The 12,777-nt window shown below is 29.5% G+C and overlaps 2 non-coding genes across 2 annotated transcripts; one reads left to right on the top strand and one right to left on the bottom strand.

Annotated features, from left to right (window-relative positions):
* The first annotated feature begins 221 nt into the window (after nt 1-221).
* TRNAR-UCG (transfer RNA arginine (anticodon UCG)) lies at nt 222-294 on the top strand. The gene has a single exon. It is a non-coding gene; the product is annotated as a tRNA-Arg (tRNA).
* A 1,591-nt stretch (nt 295-1,885) lies between these two features.
* On the bottom strand, nt 1,886-1,958 carry TRNAR-UCG (transfer RNA arginine (anticodon UCG)). Its single transcript has one exon. It is a non-coding gene; the product is annotated as a tRNA-Arg (tRNA).
* Between the last annotated feature and the right edge of the window lie 10,819 nt (nt 1,959-12,777).

Here is a 12,777-nt window from a genome sequence, read left to right as displayed (position 1 = left end):
TTCAGCTGCTATCATTATTATTCTTTTTTCATTTCTTATTCTTTCTTCATTTATTTATTTTATATTCCAAGCATTTTATTTCTTTTATTTCCCTCTCCTTTCTTTAATAGAAAATAGGTAAATTAAAAAAAAAAAAAATAGACTTTGATAAGATATACATGTGAAGAGAATAAAAAATTTATAAAATGTGTACTATTTATTCATTTAGACAGGCAAATATCGTCCGCGTGGCCTAATGGATAAGGCGTCTGACTTCGAATCAGAAGATTGCAGGTTCGAGTCCTGTCGCGGACGGAGACAACATGTATATAGTTGTTCAATTTGGACTCATGCTTTTGAATTAGATAGATTTTTTGTAACCAGATTACTAGTTTTAGGACTTAATAATTAGATTTAAGTTTTTTTTTATCTCTTTAAGATAATAAATTTAGCTAATCAATCATTTAAAAAAGTCATCGCCTGGGTGTAATTTTTTTTTGTGTTCAGAATAATGTTGCCTTAATGTTGTTGAATAAGGTTATTGCATTAATGTTGTATGGATGGTATTTACAATAGGAATGTGAGCAATAACAATCTCGAGCTCGGCACCTACACTAGTTCCGGTTAAAAAGTTTGCAGCTGCTTACTACATGTTATTCTGATAGGCGATTTCAAACGGATAATTTTGTTTTCAATAAAAGAAATAAATTAAATAATTTCTGAGTTCAAATCTGCCGTATTTCATAAGATATTAATGTTATTATGTAATTCTGGGGAGTTTGGAGTGAAAATTTGTTTTAGTTATTTTGTTATTTATTATTAAAAAAGGTGACATGGTTGCTAGATTTTGAATATCTCGCTTTTTTGGCAGTCTTGATTTGGCCTCTTTCCATTTGTTTACTACTGTTTGTTCGCGTTGCAAGCTGTGCACCATCTACGTTGGAGTTAACACTTTTAGTATTGTAAGCACAAGTATTGTTAGCATTGTAAACATAAGTAATAAGTAATCAAATACATTGTTTGCAAGAGTCTCAAAACACAATGATGCCAACTGCCTTTAAAATACAACTGAAACAGTAACCCGGTAATTTAGGCAGTCCCGAGCTTGCAGCGTTCCCTAATGTAGAAAACACCATCCATAACATGGTTGAATTTATGTTGTTGAATAATTCTAACTGTTGAAAGGTTAATTTACTTTAGAACAATATTTAGATGTTTCGAATGTTGCCTTGCATCGTGAACTAATTCGAATAGTACGACTCTTTTTGCAAATGTCGCCAGGAATTTGCGATTCAACCCGGCTTATTGGAAAAGTCTTCAGTGCATTCTAATCTGCCTGATAATGTTTAGGCTTATTACAATCAGTCCATACTCTTTCAGGCTGAATAGAAAATGTGCTATTAACTACTCAATAAGACGAAACTCATTTATGCTAATTGCAAATTACCTTTAATAAGACTGTTCAGAACAATCTTTCAACACGCTGTTTAGAATTAGCTTTCAACACACAACTCTTGGCTTATTGCAAACTGCCTTGAACAAATCTGGCAAATTGATCAATGAATGATATTTTTTCAAAGTAGCCTGATTTTTTTCTTCTTAATAGCTGATATGCGGTAAATGTCAGTAAGTGTCAGACTGGTTAGAAGAAACTGAAGACTTTTTCATTTTTCTTGCAGCATTACAAAATGCGGACAGTTCTTCGTTAAAAGTTCTTAAATTAGAAACTTTTCTGAAAACCTTTTAGATGCAACTCATGACTTTTTTTAAAACTGCTAATTATTTAATTTTATTGTAATTCATCGGAAAAGAAAATTATGTCTAATTAAATACTTTATCAATACCTAATAATAAATGTAATTCCAATATATAATTAGTAAATTAATAGTAAAAAGTTAGTGCATTACGTCCGCGACAGGACTCGAACCTGCAATCTTCTGATTCGAAGTCAGACGCCTTATCCATTAGGCCACGCGGACGGTAAAGTAAAGCTCAAATGAATATTCAGTTCATGCGTTTACATTTCCTGTTCCAGGAACTTAAATTGTAACATGATTTCAATTTTTTTAGTTATTTTTTTAATTACAATAAAGTTTTAATAACAATTACCTAAACGACGAATTGTTTTCATCATTAAATTTTTTCCAAGCAGTTACATTTTATTATTTCACGTTTCTGGATATTATAAAAAACGATTTTAAGAATTATTACTTTTTAAGTTTCGTTTTCACTACGTTTATTTTTCTTAAACTTTTATTACTTTTAAATCTATTACAAGCATATTTTTTTTAGATTCATTAAGAATTTGTGGCATAGTCATAAAAAACAGAGGAGAAATAAATACAAAAATAAAAAAAAAACATTAACATGAATATAAAAGAATAAATATGAAACGTATAAAATGAAAATTATATTTATTGCCTTCTAAATCATTTAATTTAATTAAAAATTAGTTAAGAACCTGGTAAGTTGAAATTTATCCTTGTTATTAGAAGGGGGAAAAAACATTAAATAAGTTATAGAAAAATGTAAGAAAGTTGTCAACTTTTGCTCTATCTAAATATTTGTTTTTCATTGGTCATAAAATTTTATGCATTTAGCATAATATTTTATTTTTGTTTAAAAATATGGGTACCACTAGAAGGATTCAAGAGGGTGTACTTACTTCCCCAGAAATCAACTGAGTTAAAAATTATTATTAATTGAGTTTACAAATAATTCTCGAAGTGTGTGAATTTGAATCTGCTCAGATTCAGGAACTAAGCTCAAAAGTTGAAATTTAGTTCCAACATTAATTTTTCTTCCGGACTATTTCAAGTTACTACTACCTTTCAATTTCTCCTCCAATCATGATTTTGGAAGGAAAAAAAAAACAGATCTCTAAAAATAATTTTATGCGTCTTTCTCATCTTTCCTGAAACAACTAATAGAATATTAATATCATATTGCCTGACTAATGTGTTCCGGACAGTTCGTGAAAACACCGTGTTCTGCAATCAGGACAGAAAATAGCACCGATTCCGGGAATCAGGAACTTGAATGAGCCAAGAATTGATCCAGGCGAATAATTTACTCCAGCAGCCGTCACTTAGTTTATGACGGTTGGCATCACCATAATAGCAGACTATCGATTCTGTAAGTTCCGAGAAAAGCAGACGATTTTAGCTCTCCATTTATTATTCCGCGCTTTGGTTCTTATTATTTATAAGGTGAGAAAATCTGCCCCGAAAAATAGAAGGGAAATAACAAGAATAGGATTTGAAGGAAAGTATTTTTTTTTTCCTGTTATTCGTGTTCGAAAGAGAAATCCCCATTTAGAATTTCCGGGAAAGCTCCCAGGAGTAATTGAGGCGAATCCACCAAGGACACAGAAAACGATTTTGGAAAAACTGCAATTTTGCTTATAGATTTGACTGAAAAACTATGTTCATTTTTATTGCTCGTCTGAGAACTAAAGACCATTTACTTAGAATCAGGGCTATATTTAGAACGCTTTTAAATATTGTGATAATAATTATTGTGACAAGTAAATATTGTGATTTTTCTTTCGCAAATTATTTTAAACCCTTATATAACGAAATACAGAATTTAAAAATTTTATAAATTGCTTATGGAGAGATTAATGTTTGTTTTTTGCAATTATTGTTCAACATTTGACACAATTATTTTTAATTTTCTTATATGACATCATGATTAATATAAAACCCAGTTGACTTCATTCTTATCAGTGGCTTGATGGTGTTGAAATGCTTACGTACACTTTTTCCACTGCTTCGATTTGTATTCACAACTTATATTTATTTTGTAAAATATAAAGCATACGAAATTTCAATTTTTGAAAAATAAAATTTAAAATATAGAATTGTAAAAATTAAAAAGTAAATATAACAATGTGAGAATGTTAAACAATAAATATTATTTGTTATTTAAATACAGATTTTATCAGAGAGAGTTCATCTAGAAGAAAATAAAGGAAGTAAAAAAAAAAAAAAAAAATCAGGAATGAAAATAGGTTCAAGTTCAATAAAACAAATTAAATCTAGATAACAAGGGATTTAAAGAGTTTTTAGAATCCAAAATTTTGAAAATAAGTTATGTGATAGTATTCAAAATACCGGAAGTAACTTATACTCTTAAAAGTCCAAACATTTTAAGTGAGAAAATTATTTTGATAAAAAAAGAAATTAAAGAAGAAAAGCAAGAAAATAAATAGTAGAGAATATAAAATAAAACAAATCGAAGCTACTTAGTTTTAATGTAGAAGTACAGTGCTAAATAAAATACGGGACTACAGAGAATAACTTTTGTTCTAATAACCGGATTTTCACAAACTAATACAGAATAACAATGGTTCAAAGGCTGAGCTTAAACATACTAATTAATGCAGACGATACTTGAAAATTTGAGGATACAGGCCAAATCAAACACACAAAACTTAATTTCTCTAAGTTAATATACTTTTTTTTCCGACGAGTATGGATTTTTGATCTCCTAAATATGAGAGGTAATCACAATTCTGAAAATAAGATTCCCATAGTTTAGTCAGGACAGCAGCCGATACTTTTAAGTCTTTTAATGTAAATTTTACTTGTTTTGCCATATTTCTGCACCTGTTCAAAATAAAAAATAAAAAAGTAAAAATAAAAAAAACTTTTACATGCATTAATAAAATTTTTCTATTCATATCTACACATTTTTGAGTCCTATATTTATTATTATTTAAATTAGATTGATATTTTTTTTCTGAATTAAAAGGTTGTGTAGCAACTTTTTAAATTATGTAACTATCAATGAAAAAAAAAATCAAAATTTGGTATCGTTCAAATTACTTAGTTTGTTATTAAGGATAAAAATTTTTCTAAACCTACAATTTAAAACTTTTTATCATTGCTAAATTAACTAGTAATTGTTTGACTAACTCGTGAGTGTTAGTTTTTTTAACAAATAGTTCAAAAAAAAGAAGAAAAAAGGTTTTTTTTTCCATAGAACTATCTCAGAGTAAGCTAGTGTAACAATTTGGGGCAATCTTTTTTCCTTTTTTTTCACAATTTGTTAAAGTATTTTCAGTAATGGTTAAACTTAACAGTCATCGTTGCATGCATCAACTGCTAAAAAGTCAACTGTTTTAAACTCATAGCAGTTATGAAAAATTTAAAAAAAAACATATTATTCGCAAAAGAGGCGTATTTATGTCGCGATAGAGCTTTCAAAAAACAAAAGGCAAAAAAAAGAAGGGGAAAAAAAGAAGAAGAGCCCTAATAAAATATAAAAATGCCAACAAAAAACTTTCGAAAACAAATATTTATTTCTAATATAAATTTCAACCTTTGCCAACAGGAGAAAACAAAGGTGATAAAAACAAATGCGAAAAAGAAATAAAACTAATTAGCGATAAAAAAGTTGACAAGGTCAAGGATAAGAATCTCCTCCTGTGTGACATTTTTAATTTAAAAGACTTCAACAATAAGTCCTCAGAACAGTGTGAGAGTTCTTGACGAAAGGAAAGTGGTATTTTGTATGTCTCCTCTAATCCAGGCGTTGTATTGCTTCCCAGAACAAACGGCATCTGACTGAAATTTCGAGACATTTTCTCGGAACCGTCATGATTGTGGAAGATAACTTAAAATGTCTTTTCTGAGAAGATCGGTTGGGCAAACGAGCAGACGATAATTAACCAAATAGTAAATTGTTTCTCGGGACCGGAGCATAATCCGATCAAATTGAGAGAGCGAAAAGCTTGTTAATAATTTTCTGTGGGTGGTTGATCGAATTCCATTTTAGCGAGAATTTTTAATTACATCGAATTTGGTTTCGAACGAAAGAAAAGAGCTTCCGTTTCGAAATATTTATTCCGAAAAGTATTTTCATTTCAATGAAATTTCGCATAATTTGATGACGTTTACTGTAGTAACCATGACTTAAAATCAAAATACTTCCCCGACTGCAAACGATTAATATTCGAAGTGTTGTAAGAAGGAAAATAAGCTTTTTTCTATTCGATTATTTTGTAAAGTAATTTTATGTTATCGATAAGTGTCTCAAAATTTACTTTATTTATCGTTTTTCCCAATGAATATACTTTACATTAAATATATTTTTATTTATTTTTCAATTTCATAAATGATGTTTTTTTTTCTTCTTATTCATGATATCGTTAAAATTCTTAATTAGGTTTAAAAAAATTTCACAACTGTAAAATTTCAGAAAATTTGGTACGATTTTATTTTTAAGAATATTCTCTTAAGATAAGCTGAAACTACTTAAGGAAATTAATAAACGAAACTATTTAACCATATAATAAAATAATGAATGTGTGTATGCATACCGGATTGCGGATAAAGCTGAATGAGTACAATTGCAAACTTTTTACGAAGCCTGATTTTCGATTTTTAATCAGATTTTTAAATTCAGAGACATTTAAGAAACGGAATTTTCTTATTTGCTTAGCGGATGCCATTGTTTCAAAATAAGCCACAGACGATTCAGTTTTGTCAAATGTTTTAAAGGTAACACCAGTGTTGTTAATTAGCTTAAAGCTCTCATCGAAAAAAATTTTATTGAGCGTTCTGCAATACTTAACTATTTTTTTATTCGTTATGCCAGGTTATCTGAAAAATAACTTAATTGGGCTAGCATAAGCAGAGTGCGTCACCTGATTAATATTTTTAAGGTTATCTGAAACCACGTGTTTATTTTGTTTATAGTTATGCTAAAACGGGTTTTAATTTTAAAAAAATTCAAAATCACCTGTAATTTTTCAAAATAAAATAAATAGTTTTGAAATTAAAAGCAAATTGAAGGAAAAAATAGTGCGAATTCGTTGAAGAGAAAGTAATACAACGTCGATATTATTATTGACGTCAATGATAATTAATTTTGGTAATAGTTATAATTTGAAGTAGTTATAATCGCTTAAGAGAATTAGTATTTATTCATGATATGTATTTAAGAGCCGCGATTGCTCAGGGAATAGAGCACTCGCCTTCCAATGATGTGAGCCGGATTCGACCACCATTCAAACTTCATGAAACGGAAACTTATGAATTACCAAAGAAATTTTATGCTTACTGCACAATCCTACTCAACAATAAATTCTTGATCTTCGAAATATTCCTCATTCCATAAAATTTTATAAAGTTCCGTTTTTTTAAATATGTAATTAAATAAATAAAAAAAAAACGAGAATTGAGTTTTAGGTACAGTTACAGGTTGCACAGTTTAGAATTTCAAATTTTGCATTCAATCTTCATATATAATATATATATATATATATATATATATACATTCTTGAAATGACTTTTCTTTTGTTCGAGATGTTGCCAAGCTGTCTTTTATTTCAACGCTGAGTTGCCTCTCACAGTGGCAGAATAGTTCTAGAGAATTCTAATTTTTAAGTTCTTTACTTTTAAAATTGGATAAGTTGAAATCTATTCTATCGATTTCAGTCTAAATTTTAAATTTTGTTACTTAAAATTACAAAAATTGGAACGATGTAAAAATTTTTAAACTACATAATCCGAAAATGCTTTGACTATTATCAAATAACGTAATAAATAATTGTAAAAAATTGTTTTTAGATAGAAAACACTTCTCGAGATATAGTGAGAAACGCAAAATGTGAAATTACCATAAAGATGTCCAAAATCTCGACTGCTTTTTTGCCTAAATTATTGCAACCTTTTTTTCCAGATTGAGGTTTTGTTCAGTAATTTGAGTCCCAAGAATCAAATCCGTCGAAAAAAAGCTATGAACGTGTGTTTTTGTGAATTTCGTTGCTCAAAATATCGTCTTCTCTAATTAGTATATTTAATGTTATGTCCTTAATATGAGATGTCCCTAATATGTGAAAATAGAATATTCTTAGGGTTTTTTCTGAGGTCTGTTGTAATAGGTCAAGAGGGGAGGGCTACGGGCTTGGGCTTGTGCCTCAAATATCCTGCAAAATTTGATGAAAAAGACTGCCTGCCGAATTTAGTTCTTGAAACGTATTTTTCAGGTGTACTTGCAATTAAAAAGATCAAAATTTTTTAAAAAAAATATATCAAGCTCTTATTTTTTGTTCTTTCATATAGAGAGCATTTTAATTTTCAAATAAATAAAACTGTTGTTTAAAATTGCTTATTAGTCAAATATCAATTGCATGTTATCACCATAAAATATTATTAAATCATTTATCGTTAACTTCTTTTGGACATTTAATATACTATTAAAAAAAATACAACATGAAAAATAAATAATAACGCAGACAAAAGCATGAAACAAATGCAGGTGAGGATGATAAGTATTTCGTATTTTTTACAGTGTTGTCGAAATTTTTCTTATTTACCTTTAAAGTTAGTCAGACAAAAACATGAAACAAATGCAGGTGAAGATGATAAGTATTTCGTATTTTTTACAGTGTTGTCAAAATTTTTCTTATTTACCTTTAAAGTTAGTCTTTTTTTTCCCCTATTTTTTACTTTTGATTCATTTTCATTAGGTCGTCATGGGTTCTTTAAAATTTAAGCGATTTAAAGTAAAGCANAGGTTTTTTGCGATATCGACACATATAAAGAATAATTTTTATCTTAGGATAATTATTCTTTATTCAGAAATATCGCATTTATAGCAATAGATGTGTCTTGATAACGACTATTGCTTTTACCATTCTTGTTTTTCTTTATTAATTTAGGCTTTTTATTTTATTCATGTTTTCATGTTAATTTGTATATATATATATATATATATATATATCATTTCAATCCTGGCTTTCTCAGTAATGATTCATCAAATTTTGATAAAATTTATTGTGTTTTTTTCTCGTCTAACTATTAGTTTACAATCTTCCATTGTGCATACTTTTCAGTTTTATTTTCAACTTGTTATTAATTTATAAAACATATGCCTTATTTATGAAAATATAAAACTCATTTTATATTGCTGCAGAATTGGAGAAATAAGTGCTCAAAAGCAACAAATAACTTCGCAAACTAGTGATGGCTCAATTTTCATCTAATACTTAAAAATATAACAGCATTTATACAAGGTGTTCTGCAATCACCACTCTAAGTATACGTTTTTATATTCCGATAAAAAAAATGCCGTCAAAAGAGTATGCACACTACGGATAGAAAATTAATATATAAGCTAGAAAAAAAAACTTAAACACTTAACTTTAAAGTCACAAGAGAGGAAGAAGGGATGAAAAATATTAAGAACAAGTTTTAATAGAACTAGGGGCGTTTCTAATTACGGCCTTTCAATTTCTTAGTGTTTCTCCCTTTAATCAGACATGTCTTGTAGTTTTTCATCCCGCCTTCCCCAATAGTGAATTCCAAACTGACGATCGCTCTATCTGTCCCATTCTGATTGTTCGTCGTACGTGTTTGATAAACAGGGCACCAAAAAAGTTTGAAAACTATCAAATATTTTGATAAACACGCATCGGGTCGAGGAAAAAAAAATCTAAAAATACAAGAGAAAGATATTTTTAAAACATGTATTCAATGGTACTTAAACTCATCTCCCAATTGTGTGGGACAACTTTAAAATTTTTTCACCTCCATTTTTCCAAAAGATTCTATTAAAAAAAAAAAAATCCCAATAAGATCAATTTTGCATTTTGATTTACAGATGGCGCTATAATCGTGAATATGAAAAATGTGCTTTAAAACGATGATATCTTGTTAGCGAAATGCATGAAAATAAAAATAAAAAAATGAATTTGTTTTTATAAGTGATCATCTCCAAACAACTAACTGGAACAAGTCAGAGGAAGATGGAAGTCAGAGGATGGGAGGGGGAGCTGGAGAATTCGAAGTTGAATACATTATTTTGAAATCAAAAGTCGCATTTAGTCGGTAAAAAGTTATATTTATCCAGGAGAAATTTAATTTTCATTTTAAATTATCGTCTGTACTTATCAATGTAAAGTCCCGCAGTGGACTGATCGTTAAGACGCGGTTCCCAGCAGATCACCGAAGTCAAGCATCACTGGTTGCTGTTAAAGTGCGGGTGGGTGACCACTTGGATTAGTCTGCGTAGGGACCGAGGGTGTGCGGTATTGTTCCTCGTTAAACTGTTCTACCGTAAAGTGCTCGACTTCGCGTGCTGGTCGTCGGGCTACCGAAGCGGGGGTGCCATCCCCTCTGCAGAGGATCAAAATTGTGATGACATGTCTTCGGATCATCCTCAGGGATGTTTCCCAGACCGTCGCCAATAACCCATTGCGCATCGATAAAAAAAAAAAAGAACCGTGATGTCTTGAAATTAATTAGTGGTGATGTGATTGTTTCTTTAACTATTAGATTTCATCTCCAGCTCGCTCTGCCCTCCAACCCCCTTGATTACTTTTCGTTCATTATTGTTTGTTTTCCTTAAAAGTCGATGCTTTAAGCGAGCAAAGATCATTTCTTAATGAAACATACAATTATTTCAATTTTATGAAAGAACATTTTGTTAATATGTTCATCTCAAGGAAGTTTCTAAATTATTTAATGTTTATTATAACATTAACGATTACCTGAATATAAAAAATGATCAATTAAGCTTGCAGAAAAATTTAAACTTAACACATAAGAAGACATAACTGATATGTAATTTTACTCCGTAAAGAGACTTAATTATTAAGGTAATTCCAAACTGGAAACGGTTTTAATCTCTATTGAATTTATGAAAATTTATGAGACTTATAAATTATGAGATTTATGAAAATTTCTATAAAAATGTCAATATTTATGTATGGCAACTCTATTTTTTCTTCCGACATCAATTCATGTACGAGCTTATAAAATAAAAATCTCGAGAGAGATATTGTTCAGCAACAATGAATAAATATCCATTATTAAAGGCAAGAAAGATGAATAAAATTCACAAAAAAGCGCTTAAATTGCAATATCTTTTGAATAATATGAAATGTCGAAAAAAATTTTTAAATAAAAACTTGTATTTAATTCATAAATAAAAAAGAGCTTAAATTGCAACATCTTGAACGAAATGAAATTTCGAAGAAAATATATATATGTAATAAACACTCGTATTTAATTCATAAATAAAAAGCGCTTAAATAGCGCAATATCTTTTAAACAAAATGAAATGTCAAAAATAAAATATAATAAAAACTCGTATTTAATTCATAAATTAAAAAAGCGCTTTCAATTTGTAAAATTTCAACTTATTAGTTGCAGTTTTGCAGTCTGAAAAACCTACTGCAGTCTGCCTACTTGATATTTTTACCACAAGTTTAACAGTTCTCTAACTAACAATCAAATGTCAACAGTTAATTATATGTAATAAACACTCGTATTTAATTCATAAATAAAAAGCGCTTAAATAGCGCAATATCTTTTAAGCAAAATGAAATGTCAAAAATAAAATATAATAAAAACTCGTATTAAATTCATAAATTAAAAAAGCGCTTTCAATATTTAAAATTTCAACTAATTAGTTGCAGTTTTGCAGTCTGAAAAACCTACTGCAGTCTGCTTACTTGATATTTTTACCACAAGTTTAACAGTTCTCTAACTAACAATCAAATGTCAACAGTTAATTATTTTAAATGATGTTTAAATCATTAAGGAAATAAAGAATTCTATATTCAAAATGATGAATCAATTAGAATTTGAAATTCAATCTCTCATACTTTTCAAAAAATAGCTTTAAAAGAACTCAAACAATGGAACTGCAATTACTATCTAATTTCTGAGAAATGCTACTTTACTACTCTTAATTGTGTTTTTACTGAGATCTTTTAATTTGATTCCTGGATTCTGTTCGAAGGGATTTAAAAAGAATTTTTCTTGAGAATTTGTTTTTAATTAGGTATTGCATAATAGAAAATAGAGGCACTTAAAGTCCAAATTAGTGGTTTGAACATCCAGCTAAAAGAAAACTACCAAAATACCATTTATGGATTTTATATTTAGGAACTCTTTGTTTTATTCAGATTTCATTTTCAAAATAGATCCTTGTGATTCATGCTTATTATGATAAATATTATGTTTAAAGGAAGTAATATTTATGAAAATTTTGCTCAATTTCGGTTAAAAATTGCTTTCGTTCCCTCTTAAACGCTTTCTATTATCAAAATATTCGTTCCCCCTTTCTCTCTCCGTCGAACTTGCATGATTTAAATAAACAATCCCTCGAAACTTCGAAAAAAATCTTAAGAAATTTCATTCGCTTCAAAGAAATAAAAAATGGAAATAATAATCGACCTATTTCAATCGCTCAAAAATAGGCACCCATTTTCAAGACTTGCCAGACGTCAATAAGAAGAAGCAAAAGTGATCTGAAATCTAAAACGTAAAGTTGCCAACGAAAAATGGAAAACTAAAGGTGAGATACAAAACTAGAAAAACCATAGAACCGAGATAAAAAAGAGCTGAAAATCAGAAGAAGAAAAACCACAGTGGCTGAGAGGGGCAAATCAGGGGAAATGCATTTCTACGCGTTATGGAGAGGTGATGGTAGGTATAGTTTGTCTAAAATAAGAACTCCCCTAGCCATTCGTCTGGACTGGTGGCGGTGGCTATGGTAACGAGGTATAACTATTTCAAGTAGGGGTGTGGGGTCACTGTTTAGGACAGGTTTTGACTCGGGTTGGTGAGAAAAGGGGAATCCTTTTCTTTTGTCTATTGCGTTAGCCCTAGACTGAAACGCGCTATTCTTGTTTCCATAGCAGCAGGCGGTCTCAGGCTTTGTGCCGGGAGTAGTTCTTACAGTAGACAAACTATAGGTAGGTACTTTATTTACGTTTCACTAGAGCTGCACACTGAACTATGGATGGGTGGTCTAATGTAAACAATAACAAGTGTCCTT

This window comes from Parasteatoda tepidariorum, chromosome 5, assembly GCF_043381705.1.
Source record: "Parasteatoda tepidariorum isolate YZ-2023 chromosome 5, CAS_Ptep_4.0, whole genome shotgun sequence".
NCBI classification, from domain to species: Eukaryota; Metazoa; Arthropoda; class Arachnida; order Araneae; family Theridiidae; genus Parasteatoda; species Parasteatoda tepidariorum.
The sequence above is the reverse complement of the archived record's forward strand: the minus strand, read 5'-3'. Positions and strand labels throughout refer to the sequence as shown.